The sequence below is a fragment of the Sorex fumeus genome, unplaced genomic scaffold, assembly GCF_029834395.1.
Source record: "Sorex fumeus unplaced genomic scaffold, SorFum_2.1 ptg000050l, whole genome shotgun sequence".
Lineage (NCBI taxonomy): Eukaryota > Metazoa > Chordata > Mammalia > Eulipotyphla > Soricidae > Sorex > Sorex fumeus.
Genome location: NW_026606107.1, coordinates 19338673 through 19353189, shown reverse-complemented (window position 1 = coordinate 19353189; position 14517 = coordinate 19338673). Strand labels below are relative to the sequence as shown.

General features: G+C 44.1%; 1 pseudogene; it reads right to left on the bottom strand.

Annotated features, from left to right (window-relative positions):
* Nucleotides 1-3000: 3000 nt before the first annotated feature.
* LOC130032612 (tudor domain-containing protein 6-like) lies at nucleotides 3001-4771 on the bottom strand (annotated as a pseudogene).
* Nucleotides 4772-14517: the final 9746 nt, after the last annotated feature.

Genomic DNA, 14517 nt, shown 5'->3' with positions numbered 1-14517 from the left:
TAAAAGGAGAAGGAGAAGGAGAATGCGAAGGGGAGAAGGAAGAAGAAGAAAGAAGAAGAAGGGGGAAGAAGAAATAAGAGGAAGGAGAAGGAGTAGTAGAAGAAGGAGTAGGAGGAGAAGGAGTAAGAAGAAGAAGAAGAATGAGAAGGAGTAAATGGAGAAGAGAAGAAGGAGAAGGAGAAGAGGAAACGGAAGAAGAAAGAATAAGGAAGAGGAGAAGAAGGATGTGGAAAAGAATGAGAGGGAGAGTGAAGGAGAAGGAAGAAGATAACAAAGAATCAGCAGAAGGAGAAGAAGGAGGAGGAGGAGAAAGAAGAAAGAAGTAGAAGGAGGAGGAGGAGAAGAAGAAGATGAAGAAGAAGGAGGAGGAGGAGGAAGAAGACAGAAGTGGGAGGAGAAGGAAAGGAAGAAGGATAGGGCGAAGGAGAAGAGACTATGAAGGAAAAAGAAGAAAGAATAAGGAGAAGGAGACGATGAAGAAGAAGGTGGAGAAGGAGAAGAGAAAGAGAAGAAAGAAGAAGGACGATAAGGAGAAGAAGGAGGAGAAAGAAGAAAGAAGAAGGAGAAGAGAAGAATAAGGAGAAGAAAAAGAAGGAGAAAAAGAAGAAGGAGGAGGGGAGGAGGAGGAGGTGGAGGAGGAGGAGGAGGATAAGGTTAAGGAAAAGGAGGAGAAGGAGAAGGAGAAGGAGGATGAAGAAGGAGGAGGACAATGTGAAGGAGAAGAGGAGAAGGAAGGAGAAGTGTAAGGTGGAAATGGAGAAGAATGAGGAGGAGGAGGAGGAGAAGAAGGAGAAAGAAGAAGAAAGAGAAGGAGAACGAGAAGGAGCGGAAGAAGAAAGAAGGATGCAGAGGAGGATGAGGAGAAGGAGAAGGAGAAAAAGAAGAGAAGAAGTAGAAGAAGAATCAAAAAAGGAGGAAAAAAGGAGACGAAGAAGGAAAATGAAAGGTAAGAAAAGGACGAGGAAGATTAAGAATAAAAGGAAGAAGAAGAAGAAGAAGAAGAAGAAGAAGAAGAAGAAGAAGAAGAAGAAGAAGAAGAAGAAGAAGAAGAAGAAGAAGAAGAAGAAGAAGAAGAAGAAAGAAAGAAAAGGAGGAGAATGAGAAGGAGACGGAGTAGGAGGAGGAGGGGAAGAAGAAGAAGGATAACCGGTAGGAGGAGGAGGAGGAGGAGGAGGAGGAGGAGGAGGAGACGGAGGAGGAGGAGGAGAAGAAGAAGAAGAAGAAGAAGAAGAAGAAGAAGAAGAAGAAGAAGAAGAAGAAGGAGGAGGAGGAGGAGGAGGAGGAGGAGGAGGAGGAGGAAGAGGAGGAGGAGGAGGAGGAGGAGGAAGAGGAGGAGGAGGAGGAGGAGGAGGAGGAAGAGGAGAAGGAAAAGGAGAAGGAGAAGGAGGAGAAGGAGAAAGAGAAGGAGAAGGAGAAGGAGGAGGAGGAGGTTGAGGAGGAGGAGGAGGTTGAGAAGGACGAGGAGGTTGAGAAGGACGAGGAGGTTGAGGATGAGGAGGAGGTGGAGAAGGAAGAAGTAGAAATCAGAGGAAGGAGAAAGAAGCTGAAAGAGAAAAAGAATGAGGAGGACAAGAATGAGAAGGAACTTCCCCTTTTCACTCCTCACGCTGCACCGATCTCGTCCCAAACCCCGGTCAGTTCACCTGCCGGTACTTGAACCCGGGATTTGGATGTCTCCCTGCAAGATCCCAGGCGTCCTCCAGACGCCTGGAGATAAGCAGTTCTGAGCGTCTGCTTTCCCCTCTTCACTCCTCATGCTGCGCTGATCTCCTCCCAAACCCAGGTTTCCATGGGGGGTGTGGCCTCTTCACAAGTATGCGTTGTCTTCTGTAGAAGTGAGCGTGGCCTATTTTTCAGCGGGCCAATGCTCACCAGGCAGCAGGTAGTTTAGCCATACTAAAGAACCTGGTCCCCAAGGAACCTAGTCCCCAACCTACACAGCAATATGAAGAAACAACACAAATCCCCACCATAAGGGGAGGACAACGAAAAGAATCCAGAAGACTCTGTCGATACTGCTCACCTAAGGGACCTCTCTGACATAGAATTCAGATACAAAGTCATGAAGATATTCAATCAACTCAATGAAACAGTCAGACAGACATCCAGTAACATGACAGAAAAAATCGACAAATTATGCGAAAAAAATGAGAGCAGAAATGTCACGATTAAAAGATTCCGTGGTCCGCCCTTCACGCCCTACCGAGGCTACCAGTTGCCCCCCCACTAGCGGCTCTCCAGCACGGCCACGACTCCAGAGCACAGAAACCAATTTCTTAACTATCTGACTTTCAGTAGAAATACTTCCAGGGTCAATAAGTAAAATAGCAGAAATCCAAAACCAACATTTAATTCTTGAACCCAGCTGTAGAAAGCAAATCACGTCACAATGCTTTTTCAGCATGTCTGATTGGGGGGGGGGGGGTAAACTCTAAATAATAGTGGTGCATCTTTTATTGAAACAATGAATCTAATCAAAGCAGATAGAGTGTTAACTAGAATTCATCTGCCCCACAGGGACTGGGAGGGGTGGGGGGTGGGGTTTTATTGGGGTTCTTCATGGTAAAAAAAAAAAGTATTGGTAAAGGGAAATGTGTTTGATATTTGCATGACTGAGACCTAAACCTGAAAGCTTTGTAACCTTTCCCACGGTGATTCAATAAATAAATAAATAAATAAATAAAAGATTCCGTAGATGAAAAACTCAGTCTCTTTCCTCAACAATAGAATGACCACTGCTGAAGAGAGAATCAGTGAGCTGGAAGATCAGCTGCACCAAGCCAACAGTCAACAACAAACAGTGGGAAGGGACCTCAAAATAGCTCTACAGAGAATCAGAGTCCTAGCAGATGATTCCAAGAGGAACAACATTAGAATCATTGGACTAACAGAAGCTCAGGGAAACAATCCCAACGAAAAAATAACACGGTTAAACAAATCATTACTGAAAAATTTCCAGAGCTCCACAATGCAGTCATTCAGGTTCAAGAAGCCCGAAGGTTACCAGCTAAAAAAAGACCCTAACAAAAACACAGGAGAAAGTGGCACCTCTAGTGAATTTAGTTCTAATATCTCCTTTGTTTTACTAGCATGTGATAATAGTGTGTTAAATCCTGCTATTATTTATTTATCATCAAATTTTACTTTGTCAACCAACTGGCACTCTACCTTACTTTCTAATGCCCCAGTGCCAATTTTATCTTTGCATGGGTGTTCGAAAGCTTCAAAAATGTTATCTGGATCATAAAATGTACTTGGTTTGGTATCAATAATGTTTAAATCCTTTTCAATACTTTCAGAGAGTTCATCTGTCTCTGGTTTTATATAGAGTATTTTCTGTTGCCCAGCTTTACTACTCGGTTTCTTAATTCCAATATTAGGACTGGAAGGACCACAAGCTCCCTTTATCTCCAGGCCATTTTTCTCATAGGCTGGATCACTATTACTAATCCTAGAATATTTCTTCATTTTCTCATTAATACTTTCACCTTTGCTTTTCACATCAACAATGGCTAAAGGGATATACAAACATCCTTTTTGATGTCTAATATAGCTATCTCCAACACATCTTCTGTTACTATTTTATAAAAATAGTCATTTCCCTCTTGAGGGCAAACACCTTCGGAAATATTAAATCCTGAGAGACAACATGGGAAGGCTTGCATAGGAACTGACAAAAGTTCAGCAGGAATGTTCCAGAGCACTTTTAGGTCTACACAGTCTTCAACATTTCCAAAGTCCACAAGTCTGACAGATACAAGATAATCTTCACAAATGTTGGTAATAAGTGCCCTATAATAATGTCCATCTTCTCTAAATTTTACTATGCATGGATCTCCAATATGAGGACATGAAATGCGACTTTTCAAATCTGTTACATGTTCTACAGCAGTTTTTACTTCTACTTCTAAATACTGAAGTTTCTTAGTATCTGCAAACTGACACCGAAAATATTCAGGCCCATCAGTGACAGTGGCATAAGCTCTTATCATCTTCATTTTTGGATTATACCAGTTAAGAAACACTGAGGTATCAAGGTCTGTTTTGCTGATGGCCTTTGAACAAGCACTTTTAATTATTTGGGTAGAAAGTCCAATTAGAGATTTTTCATTGAGAGCGTACCTACTGATCATATCTTCTGCTATGACTCCACATTCATCTGCAAGAATAACTTCCAATCTGTCCTGAAATTTAACAAATTCACATCTTATTTGAGCCTCATCTGTCCTTTTGGAAAAGGAATGCATCATTTCCTTAGAGTTTAACATCTCTGGAGCCCAGAGTCCCCTTAAAGAACAATGAATGCACAATCCTGGTAATAGTTCATTAGTAACATCAAGCTTGCCTATCTTGTTAGTATGAACAACAGAAACATTGCTATAATCTATAAACTGTACAGAGAGGTAATTGGTTGATTGTTGTTCTCTGACCACAGCACGATACCATAAATTGTCATCTGGGAAAATGGCAAATATTATATCTCCTTTTTGCAAAGGTGGACCTCTGTAATATTAAGGCTTTGATTTTATATCATTTAAACTCTCTGAAAAATGGTTAAGTTTAGCTTCATCTTCAGTTAGTCGGACATAAAAGTCTGAAGGGTCATTTATATGAGAGATATATACAGTTGTTTTAAAGCCAGGCACTATAGTCTTCGGGGGAAATCAGATAGATTTAGAGACAAAGCATCGTTATATGAATCTCTTATTTTTCTCCCCAAATGAGTAACTTGTAGTTTTTCAGCTTTCAAAGATGGATCAAAAAAAAACATTCTTCTTTCTTTTCTGTGAAGTGAGACACTTGGTTATTTTTTTTCCTAGAGAGGCCTCAGGAGACTGCACTGTGCCTGGCTGTCCTCGCCGGGGTCCCTTGGAGGGGAGCGGATTGAGCTTCCCTCCCAGCCCTGACCAGGGCTCCGGCAGCCGAAGACCTCCAGGCCCAGCCACCACCATGCTGAGACCACTCTCCACACACCTGAAGGTACCGGCAAAGGAACAAAGGCAAGCGTGTCCCGGGGCTAAGATCTCCAAGCCTACTCAGATCGGTGCTGAGCATCCTCCACCAAGATCCTCCGAATTCCAGTAAGCAAGGGTCACGCCCAACAACTGGCCCCCTGGCGCCGTGTAATCCCATCAACGGCCAAGACTCAGAGACTATAAAAAACAGCTCCCGGAACCACGCGGCCGCATTCGCGGCCACACAACATCTTATTATAACATCTCATTATCTCATTCCTACTTTGCACAAACTGGCAGGCTACTGAATATGACCTGCCCACACGTCAGAGTCTGGCAAACTCCCCGTGGCATACCCAATATGCCAAATACCAGTAACAATGATGGGTCTCATTCTCCTAAAGAGCCTTGAATATAGCACTTTCTTAAAAATCTCAGGGCTAGGATGAAGGAGACGTTACTGGGGCCTGCTCGAGGCAATCGACAAATAACAGGATGGCAGTGAGGGGCCTCATATTGAGGGACTAAGTTTGAACTTGCTGAACCTTGTAAAAGTTTGAGTTCTGCCGCCATACTCCATGACGATTTCCGGATCCAAGTGGCCGCAAAGTGGCTGCGTGACACATTATAAGACACTAAATACCCATCTTCCAGAATTGCCGTACCATATATGATAGGGTTCAAGTATGGTAACACCTACGAGGGCGATTAGTGGTCGCCCCAAAAGCCTCTATCCCTTTCAGAAAGCCTGGCAAGCTACCGAGAGTATTCTGCCCGCACAGCAGAGCTCAGCAAGCTAATCCATTGTGTACTCAATAAGTCAAAACCAGTAATTACAATGGGTCTCATTCACCTGACCCTGAAGGCTTCACCAACATAGCAGCATTGAGAAAGATGAGAAAGGAGAGGCCGATAAAATCTCAAGGCCGAACAAGGCTGCCACAACGAAGGAAGACAAAAATGATCGTCTGTACTTTCAATGCACGTACGCTAGCATCAGAGGCATCCATCAAGGACCTGATAGTACAAGCGCGAAAGACCAAGTACGACATCATTCATCTGACCGAGACAAGAAGGCACCAATCTCATGCCATTTTGGACACTGGAGAAGAATTGTTCCTCGGAATATGCGATAAAAGAGGTGTCGGAGGGGCCGGTGTCCTTCTAAACACAAACTTGGCCACGAGCATTGATTCATTCAAACACCTAACAACCTGAATCGGACGTTTACATTTGAAATGATGTGGCGCACTGCCAGCAGTTTCTATCTTCGTTGTCTACACACCAACATCTAATTATGATAAAGGAGAAATTGAGAAGTTCTACATGGAACTGGAGAAGTTCTATAAAGAAGACCACACCTTCTACAAGATCATTGTGGGTGATTTTAATGCCAAGATAGGACCGGGAATATCAGCTGAGGAATTTCACATCAGGACCGATGGCCTAGAATGGAACGAACAGGGTGAGAGAGTGTCTGAGTTCATCATGTCGACCAAGACCATCCATGGTAACTCACAGTTCCAGAAGGCCGAATCTAAATGTTGGACATGGGAGTCTCCTGGTGGATGATTCCACAACGAAATAGACCACATAATATTCAATCAACGGTTTTGCCTGACTGATGTCGCTGTTGTCCGAAAATTCCAAATGGTATCGGACCACCGTCTCCTTCGTGCAAAATTCTACTTCACAGAGCGGGGAGAAAGGGCTGCAAAGTTTAAAAAGAGAACTCCCAAAACGACCACCAACTGGGAGCTCTTTGGCACTATTGCGGCAACATGGCAAGATGCCATTTTTGACATTGATCAGGAATACGATCGACTGGTTCAGCGCCTCCATGATTGTGCGAGGAACGCCAAGACAGAGACAGCCACAAAAAAACGCCTGTCTTCGAAAACTCTTGAGCTTATTCGCCAACGTGGTTTGGCGCATGCCTCAGGCAACCGCAAGCAAACATCTGAGCTGTCAAAGCAGTGCAGAGATGCGATCAAGGAAGACCTCAAAGAGAGAAGAGCAGAAGTGTTGGTAGATGCGGCAGAAGCCGGGAAAAGTATTCATAACGCCCGCCTGTCCTTCGCCAACTACAAGACCAAAATGACTGCCCACCAACGTCCTGATGGATCTATCACATCCGCCAGAACGGAAATGGAGAAGATTATCCATGACTTCTACTCAAATCTCTTCGATAGCCATGTTCACTTGCCGACATACCAAATTCCACAGGATGGATATGTCGTCCCCAATGTTCTCCCTTCCGAAATCTGACACGCCATTTCATCAGTAAAGAGACGAACAGCGCCCGGCCCAGACAAGGTCAGGCCTGAACACATGAAGAACCTGCCGTCAGTACTCATCAATACACTGGCTTGGCTCTTCACACGCTACCTGTCTGAATGCAAGGCTCCGTCCCAATGGAAAACCAGCAGGACTGTACTACTGTTCAAGAAGGGAGACATCCATGACATTGGCAACTATCGCCCGATCTGCCTATTGTCTGTCATCTACAAGTTGTTCACTCGAGTCATCCTAAATAGGATTGGCAGAACACTAGATGAAGGACAACCATGCGAGCAAGCCAGGTTCCGCAAAGGATTCAGCACCATCGACCATATCCACACGATAACCAAGCTCATTGAGGTCTCTCGGGAGTTCAAGATACCGCTCTGTCTAACGTTCATTGATTTAAAGAAGGCCTTTGATTCTGTAGAGCGGAAGCGGTCATTGAAACCCTAGCTAATCAGGGCATTCAAGATCAATACATCAAGATCCTCCGTGAGCTGTATTACGGATTCACTGCCAGGATCTCACCATTCTACAAAGAAGTAATCATTGATGTCAAGAGAGGGGTTCGGCAGCATGATACCATTTCACCGAAACTCTTTAGTGCCACCCTCAAGAACATCATGCGATGACTGGAATGGGAAGGAATGGGGGTGAAGATAGATGATCGGCAACTACACCACCTCCGCTTTGCTGATGACAATTTTTTAACAAAAGCAAACATCAGCCAAGCAGCACAAATGCTGGCCGACTTCGACCGTGAGTGTGAAAAGGTCGGACTACAGCTGAATCTTACGAAGACAATGTTTATGAGAAACAGCCTCGTTCCTGATGCCCCATTCACTCTCAATGGAACGATCATCTCCGAATGCAACAGCTATGTGTACCTAGGTCGAGAAGTCAACATGACAAATGACCTGGCACCCGAGCTAAGCAGGAGGAAGAGAGAGGCTAGGAACGCCTTCAAGAGCGTCAAAGAAATAGCTCAGAGGACGAAGAACCTCTGGCTCCGGGTACATCTCTTTGATTCCACTGTTCTTCCTGCATTAACATATGCCTCAGAGACCTGGGCCCTACGCAAACAGGATGAGAACGCTATTCGGGTCTCCCAAAGAGGAATTGAAAGAGCTATGCTTGGAATATCACGTTTCACTCAAATGAGAGAAAAAATCCAGAGTTCCGACCTCCGTCGACGATCAAGAATCAGGGACGTTGCCTCATTTGCCAAGGTGTCAAAAATCAGATGGGCTGGTCATGTAATGACATTTAAAGACGACCACTGGACTAGAGCTGTTACTGACTGCATTCCACGAGATGTCAAAAGACCGCGTGGCTTCCCACCTACCAGATGGTCAGACTTCTTCATCAAGTTCATGAACGATCGGTTTGAGGCTCTTCATGTTCCTAGAGCGAACAGATGCCCTGGGCTACACTAGCATGTGACAGGGACGAATGGAGACGTTAGTGGTTCCCGCTTGAGCAAACCGACGATTAACGGGAAGTCAAGTGATCAAGTGATCAAGTGAACAAAAACACTCCAAGATATATCATAGGTCGAATGATTGATGCTGCAGATAGTGATACAATACTGCAAGCAGCAAGGGCAAAGAAGGAAATCACATACAAAGGAGCACCCCTTACATTCACAGCAGACCTAACCGAGGAATCCCTCCAAGCCTGAAAGCAGTGGCGAGATATAGTGAAAAAACTCACTGAAATGAATGCTTTATCAAGAATACTCTATCCGGCTAAACTCTTACTCAAAATCGAAGGAACAGTACACTTTTTTTCTAGACGAACAGCAGCTCAGGAACTTCATAGACTCAAAACCAAACCTAACTCAAGGGCTAAAGGGGCTACTATAAGACAAGACAAACCCTAAAACCAAAACACACCCTTACAGAAAGATAACACGAAATCCCATAACTATAATCTCTCTCAATGTCAACATTCTAAATTCACCAATTAGGAGACACAGAGTGGCAAAATAGATTAAGAGAGAGAACCCAACATGCTGCTGCCTACAAGAAACTCATCTCAACAGCCAGAGCAAACACAGACTCAAAGTAAAAGGATGAAAAACAATCATGCAAGCAAAGAGCTCCTTCAAAAAAGTTGGGTGGCCATACTAGTAACCAACAGTATTAATTTCGCGTTAAAATATATTAGAAGGGACAGTGAAGGCCATTTTCTCTTTATCAAGGGATACAAACAACAGAAAGAAATCACACTCTTAAATGTATACGCACCTAATGAGGAAACAGCTAAATATTTAAAACAACTGCTAACAGATTTTAAGGAGGACATCGCTAGCAACACAATAGTAGCTGAAGATTTCAACATCGCCTTAATCACCCCTGGATAGATCAACAAGAACAAAAATCAGCAAGGAAAAATTGGCTTTGAAAGAAGAAATAGAAAAGAAAGGGCTTATAGACCTATACAGGGCTTTACATCCCAAAAAGAAAGAATACACGTTCTTCTCCAGTGCACACGGAACATTTTCCAAAATAGACCATGTGCTAGGACACAAAACATACCTCAATAGAATCAGGAAGATAGAAATAGTATCAACAATCTTTTCAGACCATGACGCACTGAGAATAGAAGTGAATCACAGACAGACACGGAGAACCAAATCAAACACCTGGAAATTAAAAAACTCAATGCTTAACAATGAGTGGATCAGGAAGGAATTCAAGGATGAAATCAAAAGATACTTAGAAACAAATGAGAATGAAGACACGAGGCACCAGAACTTATGGGATGCAGCTAAAGCCGTTTTAAGGGGGAAATCTATAGCTCTGCAAGCATATCTCAGGGCATATGAAAGGATGCACATAAACAACTTGACTTCACAGCTCAAGATCTTAGAAAAGGATCAACAAAAAGAGCCCAAATTGTGCAGAAGGAAAGAGATCATAATGCTTAGAGCAGAAATCAACAACATGGAAACCAAAGAAACAATCAATGAAACCAAGAGCTGGTTCTTCGAGAAAATAAATAAGATATATAAACCAATTGTAACACTCACAAATATACAGAGAGAGAGAACCCTAATAAATTGAATCAGAAATAAGAATGGGGACGGCCCGCCCCCCAGCGCCATCTTTACAGCATACAGCCGCAGAGAAGAAGGGCCACATGGAGGGGTGGCTCCACAGCTCCCGGAGAAGACACCAGGTTCCAAAAAGAGTCGAGATCTCTGGGAAGTCCCAGATGGGGTAGGTACTGCATCCTGCCTCCCCCAGATGGAACCCCGGTGACCAGAAGCCTCTACAAGCATAGCTCGAGTATGCTGGAACTAGGACTTTTCCTCCAAACTGCCGGGACCATCCCGGCTCCCAGTAACGTCTGATTCCGGAAAAGTCCCACCCACGGCCCACCCCCCAGCGCCATCTTTACAGCATACAACCTCAGAAAAGAAGGGCCACATGGAGGGCTGGCTCCACAGCTCCCGGAGAAGACACCAGGTTCCAAAAAGATCACCAGGAAGTCCCAGACGGGGTAGGTACCGCATCCCGCCTCCCCCAGATGGAACCCCAGTGACCAGAAGCCTCTACAAGCATAGCTCGAGTATGCGGGAACTAGGACTTTTCCTCCAAACCGCGCAGACGCTTATGCGGCCATGTGACATCTCTGTATATACAAAGTAATCAATGGGAAGTAAATCACCCAATGTTTCTCCCTGAAAATCAAAGTTAAGTTTGGAGCACAGCCACAGCCCCAGAAGCACAAGGACTTAATGCAGAACCCAGCAGCTTGGAGCAGAAAAGTGAATGGACTATGCATTAATCCAGGCCATCATGTCTGCCCGGAGGGGAAAGGGTGTTGCCCCTTTCGCCCTCTCCTCTCTGGAAAGAAAGATAGCGGCCGCATGGGAGGCTTGTGGACAGCAGGTATGAGCCGGGGGTGTGGGGGCGACTAAAACGTCATGGGAAGGGGGGCATTCTGGTCCGTCCTTCACGCCCTACCGAGGCCACCAGTTGCCCCCCACGAGAGGCTCTTCAGCACAGCCACAGCCCCAGAAGCACAAGGACTTAATGCAGAACCCAGCAGCTTAGAGCATAAAAGTGAACGGACTATGCGTTAATAGAGGCCATCATGTCTGCCCGGAGGGGAAAGGGTGTTGCTCCCTTCCGCCCTCCTCCCTCTGGAAAGAAAGATGGCAGCCGCATGGGAGCCTTGTGGTGAGCAGGTATGAGCCGGGGGTGTGGGGGCTACTAAAACCTCATGGGAAGGGGGGCATTCCAGTCCGTCCTTCACGCCCTACCGAGGTCACCAGTTGCCCCCCACGAGCGGCTCTCCAGCACGGCCACGACTCCAGAGCACAGAAACCAATCTCTTAATTATCTGACTTTCAGTAGAAATACTTCCAGGGTTAATAAGTAAAATAGCGGAAATCCAAAACCAACATGTAATTCTTGAACCCAGCTGTAGAAAGCAAATCACTTCACAATGCTTTTTCAGCATGTCTGATTGGGGGGGGGGGGGTAAACTCTAAATAATAGTGGTGCATCTTTTATTGAAACAATGAATCTAATCAAAGCAAATAGAGTGTTAACTAGAATTCATCTGACTCGCAGGCACTGGGAAGGGTGGGGGGTGGGATTTTATTGGGGTTCTTCGTGGTAAAAAATAAGTATTGGTAAAGGGAAATATGTTTGATATTTGCATGACTGAGACCTAAACCTGAAAGCTTTGTAACTTTTCCCACAGTGATTCAATAAATAAATTAATTATTTAAAAAAATAAGAATGGGGATATGACAACAGAAACCAAACAAATTCGAAAGATCATCCGAGACTACTTTGAAAGTCTGTATGCCACGAAACAATTGAACCTAGAAGAAATGGATAAATTCCTGGATTCCTATCATCCCCAAAGCTGAATCAAGAAGATACAGAGCACCTTAATAGACCTATTCACATCAAGGAAATTGAAACTGTAATTAAAGGTCTTCCCCAAAAAAAGTTTGTCTCAAGCTTTTCCAGGAAATTAAAAAAAGACAAACTCTCCCAAACAGTTTCTATGAAGTCCATATCTCTCTAATAGTAAAGGAAACAAAGACACCACAAGAAAAGAAAACTACAGGCCGATATCCTTCATGAACATGGATGCGAAGATTCTCAACAAAATACTAGCAAATATAATTCAACAACTCATCAAAAAGATCACACAACATGACCAAGTGGGATTCATCCTGAGGATGCAAGAATGGTTCAACATTCGGAAATCAATCAACATGATCCCTCATATAATGAAAGAAAAGACAAAAATCATATAATCATATCAATAGATGCAGAGAAAGCATTTGACATAATCCAGCACCCATTTATGATGAAAACCATAGAAGGAGAAGGAGGAGGAGAAGAAGGATAGGAAGAAGAGGAGGAGAAATAAGAACAAGAAGAAATATGGAGGAGAAGAAGGAGGAGGAGGGGAAGGAGAAAGAAGAAAGAAGGAGAAGAAGAAGAAAGAAGAAGAAGAAGAAGAAGAAGAAGAAGAAGAAGAAGAAGAAGAAGAAGAAGAAGTAGAAGAAGGAGGAGGAGGAGGAGAAGGAGGAGCAGGAGGAGGAGGAGGAGCAGGAGGAGGAGGAGGAGCAGGAGGAGGAGGAGCAGGAGGAGGAGGAGAAGAAGAGGAAGAAGAAGAAGGAGGAGGAGGGAGAGGAGGAGCAGGAGGAGGAGGAGGAGCAGTAGGAGGAGGAGAAGAAGAGGAAGAAGAAGAAGAAGAAGAAGGAGGAGGAGGAGGAGGAGGAGGAGGAGAAGAAGAAGAAGGAGGAGGAGGAGGAGAAGTAGAAGGAGAAGGAAAAGGAGGAGAAGTCGAAGGAGGAAGAAGAAGGAGGAGAAGGTGAATGTGAAGAGAAGTATAAAGAAGAAGAAGAATGAGGAGGAGATAGAGTATAAGGAGGAGAAGAGGGAGAAGATAAGGAGTATGAAGAATAAAGAATAAGGAGGGGGATGAGTAGGAGGAGGAGGTTATGGTGAAGTAGAGGAGAAAGAGAAGTGAAATATGGAAAAATAATAATGAGGAGAAAAAGAAGATAGAGGAGGAATAGGAGATCGAAGAGGAAAGAAGGAGGAGGAGGAGACAAAGAACAACAACAACAACAGGGAGAAGGAGAACGAGAAGAAAGAGGAAGGAGAAGAAGGAAGAGGAAGAGAAGGAGATGGAGAAGGAGAAGGAAGAAGAAAGTAGAAGAACAAGGAGGAGGAGAAGGAGTAGGAGGAGGAGGAGGAGAAGAAGAAGAAGAAGAAGAAGAAGAAGAAGAAGAAGAAGAAGGAGAAGAAGAAGAAGAAGAAGAAGAAGAAGAAGAAGAAGAAGAAGAAGAAGAAGAAGAAAAAGAAAAAGAAGAAGGAAGAGGAGGAGGAAGAAGAAGAAGCAGGGGAGGAGAAAGAGAAGGAGAAGAAGGAGCAGGAGAAAAAGGAGAAAGAAGAAGAAAGGAGGTAAAGGAGAACAAGAAAGAGAAGAAGAAAAGAAAAAGAAGAAGAAGGAGGAGGAGGAGGAGGAGGAGGAGGAGGAGGAGGAGGAGGACGAAGATGAGGACGAGGAGGACGAGGACGAGGACGAGGAGGACAAGGAAAAGGAGAAGAGAAGAGGGAAGTAGAAGAAGAAAGAAGAGGAAGGGTAAGAAGAAGGAGGAGGAGGAGACGAAGGAGGAGAAAGAAGAAGAAAGAAGAGGGAGAGAGGAGAAGAGAGAAGAAGGAGAACGAAGAAGGTAGAAGTAAAAGAAAAAGAAGGACGAGGAGCAGGAGAAGGAGAAGGACTTGGAGAAGGAGAAGGAAGAAGAAGTAAAAAGAAGAGGAAGGAGAAAAAAGAAGAATGAGGAGAAGTAGGAGGAGATGACGGATAAGTAGAAGGAGAAAAAAGAAGAAAGAAGGAAACAAGAAGAAGACAAAGAAAAGAAGAAAAAGAAAAAGAAAGAATAAGAGGAGGATGAGGAGAAGGAAAAGGAGAAGCAGGAGGAGAAGAAGGAGAAGGATAAGAGAAGGAGAAGAAAGAAGAAAGAATAAGGAGAAGTTGAAGAAGAAGGATGAGAAGGAGAAGTAAAAGAGAAGGATAAGTAAGAAGAAGAAAGAATAAGGAGGAGAAGAAGAAGATGGAGGAGGAGGAGGAGGAGGAGAAGAAAGATAAAGAAGGAGAAGGAGAAGAAGAATAACAAAGAGAAGAAGGAGACGGAAGAAGGAGAAAAAGAAAGAAGAGGAAGGAGAAGTAGAAAAATGAAGAGAAGAAGGAGAGGTAGAAGGAGAAAGAACAAGAAAGAAGAAGAAAGAGAAGG